This window comes from Callithrix jacchus, chromosome 2 (genome assembly GCF_049354715.1).
Source record: "Callithrix jacchus isolate 240 chromosome 2, calJac240_pri, whole genome shotgun sequence".
Taxonomy (NCBI): domain Eukaryota; kingdom Metazoa; phylum Chordata; class Mammalia; order Primates; family Cebidae; genus Callithrix; species Callithrix jacchus.
This window is the reverse complement of record NC_133503.1, coordinates 11,133,040-11,147,657: the sequence shown is the minus strand read 5'-3', so window position 1 is coordinate 11,147,657 and position 14,618 is coordinate 11,133,040.

Below are 14,618 nucleotides of genomic sequence, written 5' to 3'. Positions count from 1 at the left end.
ACCTGCCTCAGCCTCCCAAAGTGCTGGGATTTTAGGCGTGAGCCAATGCGCTCGGCCTAATTTTTGTATTTTTAGTAGAGAGTGGGTTTTACCATGTTGGTCAGGCTGGTTTTAAACTCCCGACCTCAGGTGATCCGCCTGCCTCAGCCTCCCAAAGTGCTGGGATTATAGGTGTAAGCTACCGCACCTGGACGTTTTCTTTTATTCTTAAGACACAGCTGAGATCGTGCCATTGCACTCCAGCCTGCGTAACGAGCGAAACTCCGGCTCAAAACAAACAAACAGAAAGACACAGAGTCTATTCTGTCACCCAGGCAGGGTGCAGTGGTCTTATCATAACTCACTGCAGCCTTGAATTCCTGGATGCAAGCAATCCTCCCACCTCAGGCTCCCAAGTAGCTAGGACTACAGGAGCGTGCTACCATGCCCAGCTGTTTTAAAATCTTGTAGAAGAGGAAGAAAAAGAAATCTTCGTAGAAATGGGATTTTGCTTTGTTGCCCAGGCTGGTCTCAAACTTCTGGCCTAAAGAGGTCCTCCTGCCTCGGCCTTTCAAAGCACTGGGATTAGAGGTGTGAGCCACTGTGCCCAGCTGAGAAAAAATTCTTTCTCTTCGTTGATTTTTTTTAAGACAGGGTCTCACTTTGTTGTCTAGGCTGGAGTGCAGTGACGTGATCCCATGTCGGTTCACTGTGACCTCTGCCCAGGCTCAAGCGAGCCTCCCACCTCAGCCTCCCAAGCAGCTGGGACTGCAGATGCATGCCACCACACCCGGCTGATTTTTACATTTTTTTTGTAGAGACGTGGTCTTGCTCTGTTTCCCAGGCTGATCTTGAACCCCTAGGTTCAAGTGATCCACTGGCCTGGATCTCCTAAAGTGCTGGGATTACAGGTGTGAGCCACCGCACCTGTCTCCTTTTTTTTTCCTTTGAGGCAGTCTTGCTCTGTCAGCCAAGCTGAAGTGTAGTGGTGCAATCATGATTTACTGCAGCCTCGACCTCCTGGGCCCAAATGAGCCTCCCACTTCAGCCTCCCGAGTTGTCGGAACTATAGGTGCGTGCCATAACACCCTGATTTTTTTTTTTTTTTTTTGAGATGGAGTCTCACTCTGTCACCTAGGCTGGAGTGCAGTGGCTCAATCTCAGCTCACTGCAACCTCTGCTGCCCTGATTCAAGTGACTCTCCTGCCTCAGCCTCCCAAGTGGCTGGGATTACAGGTTCCTGCCTGGCTAATTTTTGTATTTTTAGTAGAGATGGGGTTTCACTATCTTGGCCAGGCTGGTCTTGAACTCCTGACCTCATGATCTGCCCGCCTCAGCCTCCTAAAGTGTTGAGGCATGAGCCACCTCACCCGGCCCCAATAATTACAGTTTTTTGCAAAGATGGGGTCTCACTATGTTGCCTAGGCCAGTCTCAAATTCCTGGCCTCAAGCAATCCTCCCACCTCAGCCTCCCAAAGTGCTGGGATCCCAGGCGTGAGCCACCTAGCCTAACCTCTCATATCCCTTTGTTGACTCCATGTCTTCCTCCCCCATCTTTGAAGTCCTCTTGTGATTATATTAGGCCCACCTGCGTAATCCCGGCTAATCCCCCGGCCCAAGATCCTTAATTTAATACATCTGCAAAATCCCGTTAGCCTCGTAAAGGACAGATTCACAAGCTCCAGGGATTCGGGTATGGGAATATTCAGGGGCTCCAAACCTGGGTCACGGCTCTCAGCCAGGGAGTGAGGTGGACATTTTGGCTCCAAACTCCATCAGCTCCTGGCAGCAGTCATGGCTTTGCCTCCGTTTGTCAGGGAGTCCTCTGAGCTGTGTCATCAGAGGACGAGGCCTGGGGAAATGAAAGATATGAAAACGCTAAGAACTGGAGGAGCTGAGGCAAAAGGCCTGGAATGTTCTAGCCACCTTACAGTCTCCAGCACACTCAGAAATTCTTTTTTCTTTTTTTTTTTTTTGAGACGGAGTTTCACTCTTGCTGCCCAAGCTGGAGTGCAACGGCGTGATCTCGGCTCATTGCAACCTCTGCCTCCCGAGTTCAAGTGATTCTCCTGCCTCAGCCTCCTGAGTAGCTGGGATTACAGGCACCTGCCACCACGCCCAGCTAATTTTTTTGTATTTTTAGTAGAGATGGGGTTTCACGGTGTTGGCCAGGATGGTCTCTAACTCCTGGCCTCAGGCGATCCACCTGCCTCAGCCTGCCAAAGTGCTGGGATTACAGGCGCCCACTACCTCCCCCGGCTAATCTTTGTGTTTTTAGTAGAGATGGGGTTTCACCACGTTGGCCGCTGCACTCCAGCATGGGCAACAGAGCAAGACTCTGTCTCAAAAAATAATAATAAACAAAGTACTGGCATGACGGGTTTGAGCCGCTGTGCCCAGCCACACTCAGAAATTCTGCCCTGCTCGTACCATTCCAGCCTCCACGCACTTCAGTGCTCTCCGTTGTCCTGAGAAACTTCGCAGCGTCCTGCCCTTGGAATAGCTTCCCTGTCTAAGCAAAGTACAATTACGTCTCAGTGTCCCCAGGGGGATTGATTCCAGGGCCCGCCGAGGGTGCCAATATCCAGAATGTTCAAGTCCCGATATAAAGTGATGTAGAATGTGCATACCCTATGCACACCCTCCCATAGACCTTTTTTTTTTTTTTTTTTTTTTTTGAGACAGAGTCTCGCTCTGTTGCCCGGGCTGGGGTGCAGTGGTATGATCTTGGCTTACTGCAGTCTCCACCTGCCAGGTTCAAGCGATTCTCCTGCCTCAGACTCCCAAGTAGCTGGGACTATAGGTATGCATCACCAAACCCAGCTAATTTTTCTGTGTTTTTAGTAGAGACAGGGTTTTGCCATGTTGGCCAAGCTGGTCTTGAACTCCTGGCCTCAAATGATCCACCCACATCAGCCTCCGTAAGTGTTGGGATTACAGGCTTGAGCCACTGAACCCAGCCATTTAAAAACAAAAACAAAAAACAGAGACAGCAACTGTCTCTGGGGCAATCCTGCTGCCTCAGCCTGCTGAGTAGCTGGAACTACAGGTCGGTACCAGCACACTGTTACTTAACTTCAAGTCTCAGCTTTCATTTCTCCAGATGGGCTTCATGGGCATTCCCTGTTGGGATGAACTGGTAGCCCTCATCCCACTCTGTACCTCCCCAGCAACCACACTCACCCTTCCGCTACGTGAAACTGCTGCCTAGGCTGGGCAAGGTGACTCACGCCTGTAATCTCAGCACTTTGGGAGGCTGAGGTGGGCAGATCATCTGAGGTCGAGAGTTCGAGACCAGCCTGACTAATATGGTGAAACCCTGTCTCCACGAACAATACAAAAATTAGCCGGGTGTGGTGGTGGGCACCTGTAATCCTAGCTGCTTGGGAGGCTGAGGCAGGAGAATCTCTTGGACCCAGGAGGTGGAGGTTAAGTGAGCCGAGATTTCGCCACTGCACTCCAGCCTGGGTGACAGAGCAAGATTCTGTCTCAAAAAAAATAAGAAAAGGAAACAGCTGGCTGGCGTGATGGCTCAGGCCTGTAATCCCAGCACTTTGGGAGGCCGAGGCGGGTGGATCACCTGAGGTCAGGAGTTCAAGACCAGCGTGGCCAACATGGTGAAACCCTGTCTTTACCTGTGCTAGCCCAGGGGAATGCTGAGGTGAGGGCTGCATCTGTTGTACCCAACTTTGTGCACATGACATCATATACAGTGATACAGTGCATGCTCAAATATTTGCCAAGTGAGGCTGGGCACAGTGGGTCATGCCTATAATCTCAGCCCTTTGGAATGCCAAGGTGGGTGGATTGCGAGGCCAAGAGATCGAGACCATCCTGGTCAACAAGGTGAAACCCCATCTCTACTAAAAATACAAAAATTATCTGGGCATGGTGGTGCATGCCTGTAATCCCAGCTACTCGGGAGGCTGAGGCAGGAGAATTGTTTGAACCCAGAAGGCGGAGGTTGCCGTGAGCCGAGATCCTGCCATTGCACTCCAGCCTGGGTAACAACAGCGAAACTCCGTCTTAAAAAAAAAAAAAAGAAAAGAAAAGAAAATGAAGCAGAGACATAAGGTGGGGATTGTGTGGTCAGAAAAGGCTTCTAGCGGGGTGAAGTCTGAGCTGAGCCTGAGCAGGGAGAGGGAGATGGCCGTGAACCTTTTGGCTGTGAAACGGTCTGGGAAGTACTATTCCAAGTCCTTCAGTGGAAACTTAGCTTGGCCTGCAGAAGGACCAGAGAACGTTGTGTGGAGCAAAGAGGAACGTGCTAACAGATGAGTCAGAGAAGCTGGTAGGGCCTGGGCCACTCAGGGCTTTTTAGGCCACAGGGAGGCGTTTTATTCTAAAGGCGATGAGAATTCATTGGGAAGTAAGTGACAGAGGCATCCTGAGTGCCTGAGTGTCATATTGGTTCTGGGACCTCGCTCCCATACCAACATCCATAGATGTGCCAGTCCCTTATATAAAATGGCACGGTATTTGCATATAACCTACACACCATCCGCCTGCATACATTAACATCTCTGAATTGCTTATAATACCTCCTATGACATAAATGCTAGGTAAATAGTTATTATACTGTTTTTATTTTATTTTATTTTGAGAGGGAGTCTCACTCTGTCACCCAGGCTGGAGTGCGGTGGCACAATCTCACTTCACTGCAACCTTCGCCTCCTGGATTCAAGGGATTCTCCTACCTCAGCCTCCCGAGTAACCAGGATTACGGGCCCATGCCACCATACCTGGCTAATCTTTTATATTCTCGTCAGAGACAGGGTTTCACCATGCTGACCAGTCTGGTCTCCAACTCCTGACCTCAAGTGATCTGTCTGCCTCAGCCTCCCTATATTTGTTTGTTTTGAGATGGAGGTCTCACTCCGTTACTCAGGCTGGAGTGCAGTGGTGGGATCTCAGCTCACTGCAATCTCTGCCTCCTGGGTTCAGTGATTCTCCTGCCTCAGCCTCCTGAGTAGCTGGGATTACAGGCTCACGCCACCATACCCAGCTAATGTTTTAGATTTCTGGTAGAGACAGGGTTTCACCGTGTTAGCCATGATGGTCTCAATTTCCTGACCTCGTTCCTCCCACCTTGGCTGCCCAAAGTGCTGGGATTACAGGCACGAGCCACTGTGCCGAGCCTATTTGTATATTTTTATTGTAATGTTATTTTTTATTGTTCTAAAAATATTTTCCATCTACGGTTGGTTCAATTCATGAATGTGGAACCCGTGGATACAGAAAGCCAACTGGATATTCACAGCGGTGTGCAGCCATCACCACTGTCTAACTTTAGAACTTTTTATTTTTATTTTTTTTGAGACGGAGTTTCGCTCTTGTTACCCAGGCTGGAGTGCAATGGCACGATCTCGGCTCACCACAACCTCCCCCTCCTGGGTTCAGGCAATTCTCCTGCCTCAGCCTCCTGAGTAGCTGGGATTACAGGCAGGTACCACCATGCCCAGCTAGTTTTTTGTATTTTTAGTAGAGACGGGGTTTCACCATGTTGACCAGGATGGTCTCGATCTCTTCATTTCGTGATCCACCCGCCTTGGCCTCCCAAAGTGCTGGGATTACAGGCTTGAGCTACCGAGCCCAGCCTATTTTATTTTATTTTATTTTTGAGGAGTCTTACTCTGTCACACAGGTTGGAGTGCAGTGGCACAATCTCAGCTCACTACAACCTCCGCCTCCCAGCTCGTGCCTCAGCCTCCCGAGTAGCTGGGATTATAGGCACCTGCCACCACACCTAACTAATTTTTGTATTTTTGGTAGAAACGCGGTTTCACCATGTTTTGGTAAGGCTGATCAGTCTGGCTCGAACTTCTGGCCTCAAGAGATCCTCCTGCTTCGGCCTCCCAGAGTGCTGGGATACAGGTGTGAGCCACTGTACCTGGCCTGAACATTTGCATTCTGGCATCTGTTTGATAACCCGTGTTCAGTTTTCTCGGGTATACACCGAGGGGTAATGCTGTTTGACATTTTGAGGAGCTACCAGTTTTCCACAGTGGTTTCATCATTTCACATTCCCACCAGCAGGGCAGTCGGGTTCCAATTTGTCCATATCCACACCAACACTTGTTATTTTCCTTTTTAAAAAAGTCTCTAGCAGTTCTAGTGGGTGTGAAGTGGTCTCTCTTGGTTTTAGTTTGCACTCACATCTTCGTTTCTTTCTTTTGAGTCGGAGTCCTGCTCCGTCACCCAGGCTGGACTGCAAAGGTGTGATCTTAGCTCACTGCAACCTCCACCATCCTGATTCAAGCACTTCTCCTGCTCCAGCCTCCCGAGTAACTGGGACTTCAGGTGTGCACCACCATGCCCGGCTAATTTTTATATTTTTAGTGAAGGTGGTGTTTTGCCATGTTGGTCAGGCTGGTCTTGAACTCCTGACCGAAGGTGATCTGCCCACTTCGGCCTCCCAAAGTGCTGGGATTATAGGTGTGAGCCACTGCACCCAGCCTTCAGTTGCATCTTAATGACTAATTATGTTGAGAATCTTTTTGTCTGCTTATTGGCCATTTATCTTCTTCGGATAAATCATCTATTCATTTTCCATTAGACTTTTGCTCATTTTTTTTTTTTAATGTAAAAATTACCCTTTTTGTTCTTTTTTTTGAGACGGAGCCTTGCTTGGTCACCCAGGCTGGAAAGCAGTGGTGCGATCTCGGCTCACTGCAACCTCCACCTCCCAGGTTCAAGCGATTCTTCTGCCTCAGCCTCCCTAGTAGCTGGGACTACAGGCGCGTGCTATCACACCTGGCTAATTTTTGTATTTTTAGTAGAGATGAGGTGTCACCATGTCTCGAACTCCAGACTGCCTGATCTACCTGCCTTGGCCTCCCAAAGTGCTGGGATTACAGGCGTGAGCTACCGTGCCCAGCTGAAAACTGCCCTTTTTGTTTTCGTAGTCAAAACTGTCTCTCATGCCTGGCAGAGTGGCTCATGCCTGTAATCCCAACTCTTTTTTTTTTTTTGAGACAGTGTCTCCCTCTGTTGCCCACACTGAAGTGCAATGGCAGCGATCTCGGCTCACTACAACCTCCTCCTCCTGGGTTCAAGCCATTCTCCTGCCACAGCCTCAAGTAGGTGGGATTATAGGCAAGTGCTACCATGCCCGGCTAATTTTTGTATTTTTAGTAGTAGAGCTAATTTTTATGTTGGCCAGGCTGGTCTTGAATTTCTAACCTTAGGTGATCCGCCCGCCTTGGCCTCCCAAAGTGCTGAAATTACAAGCGTGAGCCACTTCACCCAAGTAATCCCAGCTCTTTGGGAGGCCAAGGAGGGAGGATGGCTTGAGGCCAGGAGTTCGAGACCAGTTGGGACAACATAATGAGACCCCATTACTACAAAATTAAAAATTAGCCAGGACGTAGTGGTGCGTGTCTCTATTCCAAAATAACGGAGTGGCTGAGACAGGAGGATCACTTGAGCCCAGGAGTTCTAGGCTGCAGTGAGCTGATGCGCAGGATCACCCAGCTGAGATTTACACCCTGAACCGTGGAATTCCAAAGCTCCATGCTCTTCCTGTAACTCCTACTGTCTTATCCCCAAATCTCCAAGTGTTTATTGTTAACTCTTCTGTACAGAAGAAAAACTGAAGGCCAGGGAAGCCTGGGAGGTTTTTCTGGGTCACACACAAAGACCAAGGACCAGATCTTGGGACTCCCACCCCAGCCCACAGATCTCCCCCCCCCCCCGATGGCGTAGACATGGGGTACGGGGAAGGGCGCGGAGTGACTCGGCCCTTCCGGCTGGCCCGGTCGGGTCTCGCCTTCCTGCTGAGTCACGGCCTCCGCGGGGAGCGGCGAGGGGTGGGGCTGGGGAGACGACTGGGAGGGAGAGTTCGCCCCGCGTGGGAACCGGAGCCCCACCCCGGCCCCATGGCAGTCTCCTGATTGGAGAGCCTGCTCCCAGCACAGCCAATCACAGCCAGCTGCAGAGCGCTGGTGGGGCGGGGCCGAAGGAGTAGATCACACCCCCTTCTTCTCCCCTAGAATCCTCTCTTTGCGCCGCACCCCTGGGGCTTCTGGGGACATCCCAGCCCAGCCACTGGATAGGCGGGGCCGGCTGGGCCCTGGGCTCCGAGCCTTGAGGCCTACGCGGGGACAGGGTGGAAGGGACAGGAAAGGCCTCCAAAAGCCTGGCGTGAAGGCGACCTTATTAGTCTATGCGGTCCCCCGGAACTTACAAAGAGCATTTATCTTCCCCAACCTCTCCCCCTCCCCACCTAAGGCCAGGCTGGAGTATTTACTCTTGTTTTCAGGGGTCTTTACCCTTGTAACCCAGAGAGGCCTTTGAAATTGTAAAGCCTTGGCTAGGTGCGGTGGCTCATGCCTCTAATCCCAGCACTTTGGGAGGCCGAGATGGGAGGATCGCTTGAGCCCAGGAGTTCAAGACCAACTTGGGCAATATAGTGAGAGCACCCCCACCTCTACAAAAAATAAAAAAATTAGTCAAGTTGGTGGTATATGCCTGTAGTTCCAGCTACTCTGGAGGCTGAGGTGGGAGGATCACTTAAGCCGTGGAGGTCAAGGCTACAGTGAGCTATGATGACAATACTGCACTTCAGCCTGGGTGACAGAGTGATACCCTGCCTCAAAAAAAAACCCAGGCACCGGTGGCTTACGCTTGTAATCCTAGCACTGTGGAAGGCTGAGGCGGGCAGATCGCCTGAGGTCAGGATTTCGAGACCAGCCTGACCAACATGGAGAAACCCCATCTCTACTAAAAAATACAAAATAAGCCAGGTGTGGTGGTACATGCCTGTAATCCTAGCTACTTGGGAGGCTGAGGCAGGAGAATCGCTTGAACCTGGGAGGCAGAGGTTGTGGTGAGCTGAGATCATGCCATTGCACTCCAGCCTGAGCAACAAGAGTGGAACTCCGTCTCAAAAAATAAATAAATAAATATTAAACCAATTTTTAATAAAACCAAGATTGGAAAGGAGGGGCTCCTGTACACTCACAGACATATGCACTAGAGTGAAGGTTTAACAGGACCAGCTGTGGTCAGGCGTGGTGGCTCACGCCTGTAATCCCAGCACTTCGGGAGGCCGAGGTGGGCGGATCACAAGGTCAAGAGATCAAGACCCTCCTGGCCAACATGGTGAAACCCCCTCTCTATTAAAAATTACAAAAATTAGCTGGGCGTGGTGGCATGAGCCTGTAGTCCCAGTTACTAGGGAGGCTGAGGCAGGAGAATTGCTTGAACCCAGGAGGGGGAGATTGCAATGAGCCAAGATTGCGCCACTGTACTCCAGCCTGGCCCCTGGTGACAAAGCAAGACTATCTCAAAAAAAAAAAAAACAGGACCAGCTGCCTAGAGGCACCCCAGCAAAGGCATGAGAGTGCAGGATCTCCAGAGTGGGCCCTGGGGCTTTTTTTTTTTTTTTTTTTTGACATGGAGTCTCACTCTGTCACCCAGGCTGGAGTATAGTGGTGTGATATTGGCTCACTGCAACCTCTGCCTCCCGGTTCAAGCGATTCTCCTTCCTGCGCCACCACACCCAGCTAATTTTTTGTATTATTAGTAGAGACAGGGTTTCATCGTGTTGGCCAGGCTGGTCTCGAACTCTTGGCCTTAAGTGATCTGCCTGTCTCAACCCCCCAAAGTGCTGGGATTGCAGGTGTGAGCCACTGCACCCCACCATATTCGAATTTGTAATCACTCTGGGTATCCTGTGGAGAAGAGGTAGTAGAGAAACAAGATGGGAGCAGGGACTCCAGTTTGGAGACTGCTGGGACAGTGCAGGGAGAGAAGCTGGTTTGAACGCTGATGGAGTGGTAGAGACAGTGAGAAGAGGGTGAGATGTTGACCTGTCCAACGGGGCTGTCATGCTCAGGGTGATTAGAGTGCGGCTCCCTCCCTGAGGCCCCATTTGTTTATTTGTTCATTTGTCCTCTCATTCTTTTTTTTCTTTTTTTAGAGACAGGATCTTGCTCTATCATCCAGGCTGGAGTATAGTGGTGCAATTATAGCTCACTGCAGCCTCCAACTCCTGCCTCAGGCCATCCTCCTGTCTCAGCCTCCCAAGCAGCTGGGACTATGAGTGTGCACCCACCGTGCCCAGCTAATTATTTTCTCTTTCTTTCAACAAATATTTGAGCACCACTCTGGGTCAGAAATTATGTCGTGTCTGCCAGGGAGAGGGTTTGCTGCCGGATCCGTTGAGGGCTTGGAGGGGCAAGGGCGATGTCTGCAAAGGGACTGCCGCAGGCCTCACAGTAGCTCCACAACTGCACGGTATTTGGACACTGGGGCTTCCTGCTGGTTTCTACTCTCTCCACGGCCTGGCCTCATCTCCTTGCTACCAGCCAGCCAGAGATCATTATTTTTTCTTGGCACATGCAGAAACTGGACGCTCAGAGAAGGGACCGATCTGCTCAAGGTCACCCATCCTGAGCTAGAGGCAGCCTTGGAACCCGAGTATCTGGGCTCTCACCGGCTTCTCTTCCCTCTGCAGCCCGGGCTGCCCACGTTGGTTTGTTTCATGCTCAGAGAGTCCTTCCATCACTCTTAGGCAGGAGGGGAAGCTGCAGACAGAGGGACGCCTGCTCCCTGCCTCTCTGAGTCCAGCTCTGGTCTCGAGATTGCTGTATTATTAGTAACAGCCCACGTCTGTGTAGTGCTTACCAGCCTCCAGCGAGCCAGGGGACTTTGCATGCATTGTCTCATCTGATCCACCTGGGCAGCCACAACTGGGAAGGGAAAATTATTGTCCTCGCTTTACAAGTGAGGAAACTGAGGCTCAAAACTGTATGCATTCATTGAATTACTTTGAGGTTCAAAGACACACAACAAATACGTGTCCACCAAATTCGGATCCCCTGCTGCTGTGGGACGCTCAAATGAACGGGATGTGGACTCTGTATCCAGGAGGAGACAGCTTAGTGGGATATAATGCATATACATTCCTAGGCTTTGTATAGGACCCCATGAGGGGGACTTTGCAGGAGAAATGTTATGGGCATCAGGGGAGGAAGAAAAGGGCCTGCCTAGTAGAAGTTCTGGGACGCTTTCTGGAAGAGCAGGCATTTAGCTGGGGTTGAAGGACCTGGATTTGGGTTGCTGGGGAAGGGGAGATGGGCCCCCTCCATGTCTTCTCTTGGCATCCTAGACTTCTGTTGATGTGTCTTTATTTATTTATTTATTTATTTATTTATTTATTTATTTTGAGACGGAGTTTCGCTCTTGTTACCCAGGCTGGAGTGCAATGGCACGATCTCGTCTCACTGCAACCTCCACCTCCTGGGTTCAGGCAATTCTCCTGCCTCAGCCTCCTGAGTAGCTGGGATTACAGGCACGCGCCACCATGCCCAGCTAATTTTTTGTATTTTTAGTAGAGACGGGGTTTTACCATGTTGACCAGGATGGTCTCGATCTCTTGACCTCGTGATCCACCCATCTTGGCCTCCCAAAGTGCTGGGATTACAGGCTTGAGTCACCGCGCCCGGCCCGATGTCTCATTATTTTATGCACCTAATAGGAACTCAATGTTTGTTTGTTTGTTTGTTTTTGACACAGAGTTTCACTCCTGTTGCCCAGGCTGGAGTGCCATGGCGCGATCTCGGCTCACTGCAACCTCCACCTCCTGGGTTCAAGTGATTCTCCTGCCTCAGCATCCCGAGTAGCTGGGATTACAGGTGCACGCCACCACCCACACCCAGCTAACTTTTGTATTTTTAGGAGAGATGGTGTTTCACCATGTTGGCCAGGATGGTCTCGATCTCTTGACCTCAGGATCCGCCCGCCTCTGCCACCCAAAGTGCTGGGATGACAGGTGTGAACCACCGTGCCCGGCCTTTTTTGTTTTTGTTTTTGAGATGGAGTCTTGCTCTGTCGCCCAGGCTGGAGTACAGTGGCATCGGGACAAGGGGGTGATGGACAGGAGACCTTAATTAGTGGGATCTTTATAACTTATGCAGTGCTGGGAGCTGGGATCACAGCCTAGTCTCACTCCTCATCATCCCCAGCTGAAACTGCCTGGGCTGGACTTTGAAACTGTTGAAACCATCCCTGAAGGATGCTCAGTGCAGGAGGCATGTGTTAACTCGAAGTTCTTTATACCCCAGTCTCACCCAGGTCCAGGTCTCTATGGGGCAGGTGAAGACCTGCTCTGAATCACTGAGGACTGGGGCGGTTCTTCCTATTTTACAGATGAGAATAAAGGCTGCAAGATGTGGGCCAGGCACAATGGTTCATGCCTGTCATTGCAGCACTTTGGGAGACCAAGGTGGGAGGATTTCTTCAGCCCAGGAGTTTGAGACCAGCCTGGGCAACACAGGGAGACATCTGCTCCTCATCCATCTCCTGTCCCAGAAAGTAAAAATAAATAAGTAATCAAATAAATACCTGGGGAGGCCGGGGCAGGAGGATCCCTTGAGCCCAGGAGGTTGAGGCTGCAGCGAGCTATGATGCCCTCCACCTAGGGAACAGAACAAGACTCTGTCTCCAAAAGAAACAAAACCAAAAAGACTGCAAGGAGCTCAGTGGCTGCCAAACCTCACAGCCAGAACTGGAGTCCATGCTTCCAACGCGGACGCAGCCTACGACCTCATCCTCCCTGGGAGGAAGTCCTTCAGGGGCATGGCTCAATCTGTGTGTGGGGAAACAGGGTCACCCGGCTGGGCTTTCTGCAGCAGTTTGTGCGGATGGAAGAGACAGCCCAGCTGCCTGGCCTGGTGGCCTCCACCTTCCCAGAGCAACCGCCCATCTTCCACGGATTGGGTCCAGCCCAGCAGCTTCCAGGATGAGTCTCGGGCACCTGGCCAGGCTTCCCTGTCTCCATCTCCAGCAATCTGTCTTCCTGTCTGTCCCCCTGCCGGATCCTTGTCTCTCTCTGGGGCTCTGTTTTTACCACTGTGTGTCTGTTTCTCTGTCATTACCCTTTTCTCATCTCCGTTATTATTATTTGTTTTGTCAGCCTCAAGGTTTCCTCTCTGATCTTTCTCCGGTCCCAGGCGTGGCCTTAGGACCTCCAGTCTCTTAGGAATCGCAGAGGTCCCTGCTCTTCCTGGTGCCTGTCCTCAGCTGCTTGCAGGAGCCAGTGGATAAAAAAAAATGACGGGCCAGTTGCGGTGGCTCATGCCTGTAATCCCAGCACTTTGGGAGGTCGAGGCAGGCAGATGACTTGAGGCCAGGGGTTCGACACCAGCCTGGCCAACAGGGAGAAACCCCATATCCACTAAAAATACAAAAATTAGCCGGCCATGGAGGGTGTGCGCCTGTAGTCCCAGCTACTCAGGAGGCTGAGGCAGGAGAATCGCTTGAACCTGGGAGGCGGAGGTTGCAGCGAGACGAGATCGTACTCCTGCACTCTAGCCTGGAGCAAGACTCTGTCTCAAAAAAGGAAAAACAAATTACAAAGGAGGAGGATCCCATTGGGCAAACCCCTTTCCTCAAAGCCTGAGTTCTGCAGCTCTATGAGCCGATCCTTTGCCTAAATCACCTAGTCCTAGATGTGATTTCTGAAACCTTCAGTCTCTGATTGCAGTTTTCCTCTTTCCCAAGCCCCTGCCTCATCCTGGGGCATCCGCAGCACATGGCCTCTTCCATCAGAGCATCTCTGGGTGCACCTTCTCAAACATGGGCCTCAGCCTGCATCCATGTCAGCCCCCATGACCCAGGGCTTTCTGTGGACCTTGGGTTGGGGGACCTCCCAGAACCAAAACACTCCACTCTCGATACTCTGGCACCTCTACACCGTTGTCCTCCTCTACCTATTATTCTTCAGGGTCCCCCAGGCCTCCAGCCTCTGACTGCCTTCTTTCCTTTCCCCACCTTGGCACTCACTTCTTTGATATATTGAGCTCCCTATCCCCCGATCCCACCGCTACAGTGGACCACTGCTTGCTGTGGGTGGTCTGACCTTCACTTTCTCAGCTCCTGGCCCAGGCTGCTGAGGGCCCTGGAGAAAACCACAGATGGGGGACCCTCAGGGTCTGATCTCCCGGCCCAGCTGGTACTTGAAGGGCCAATCCTTCCCTATCGTGCTCCACAACCCTCTCCGGAGGCTCCTGGAAACCTTCAGCCTGTTCTCCAGCCTCCTCCCATCCTCCTCCATGACTCAGCAGATGACTTCAGAGAAACACTTCTCCGAGAAACAGGTTCCCAAGGACCTGCCTGCTCTCTATTTAGAAGTCCATTCTGTTGCCTTCCACTTCAGCCGAACCTCCCCCACCTTGAGTGCTCCAGACCTCTGTTTCCACTTATCCTCCTGTCCCTCCCACCTCCGCCCCTAACCCTCCAGCCTGACTCTCTCCAGGCTCCTGCATTTGAACCATCCCAGGCAACTCCCGGCCTCACAAACCCTTCCTATTGCCTGGAGCCACCAGCAATATCAGCTTCTCTCTCTTTCATCTCACCGTTAACTTACTGTTCAAAACAGTTGTCTCCAAATCTTTTTTCCTTTTTTCGTTTTCTCCTAAGAGATTGGGTCTTGCTCTGTCCCCCAGGCTGGAGTGCAGTGGTGCAATCATAGCTCACTGCAGCCTCCAACTCCCAGGCTCAAGCGATCCCCCCGCCTTAGCCCTCTGAGCAGCTGGGATGACAGGTGTGGATCACCACAATCGGTTAAGTTTTTGAATTTTTTGTTTTGTACAAACGGGGTCTCACACTGTTGCGCCGGCTGGTCTCTAGCTCCT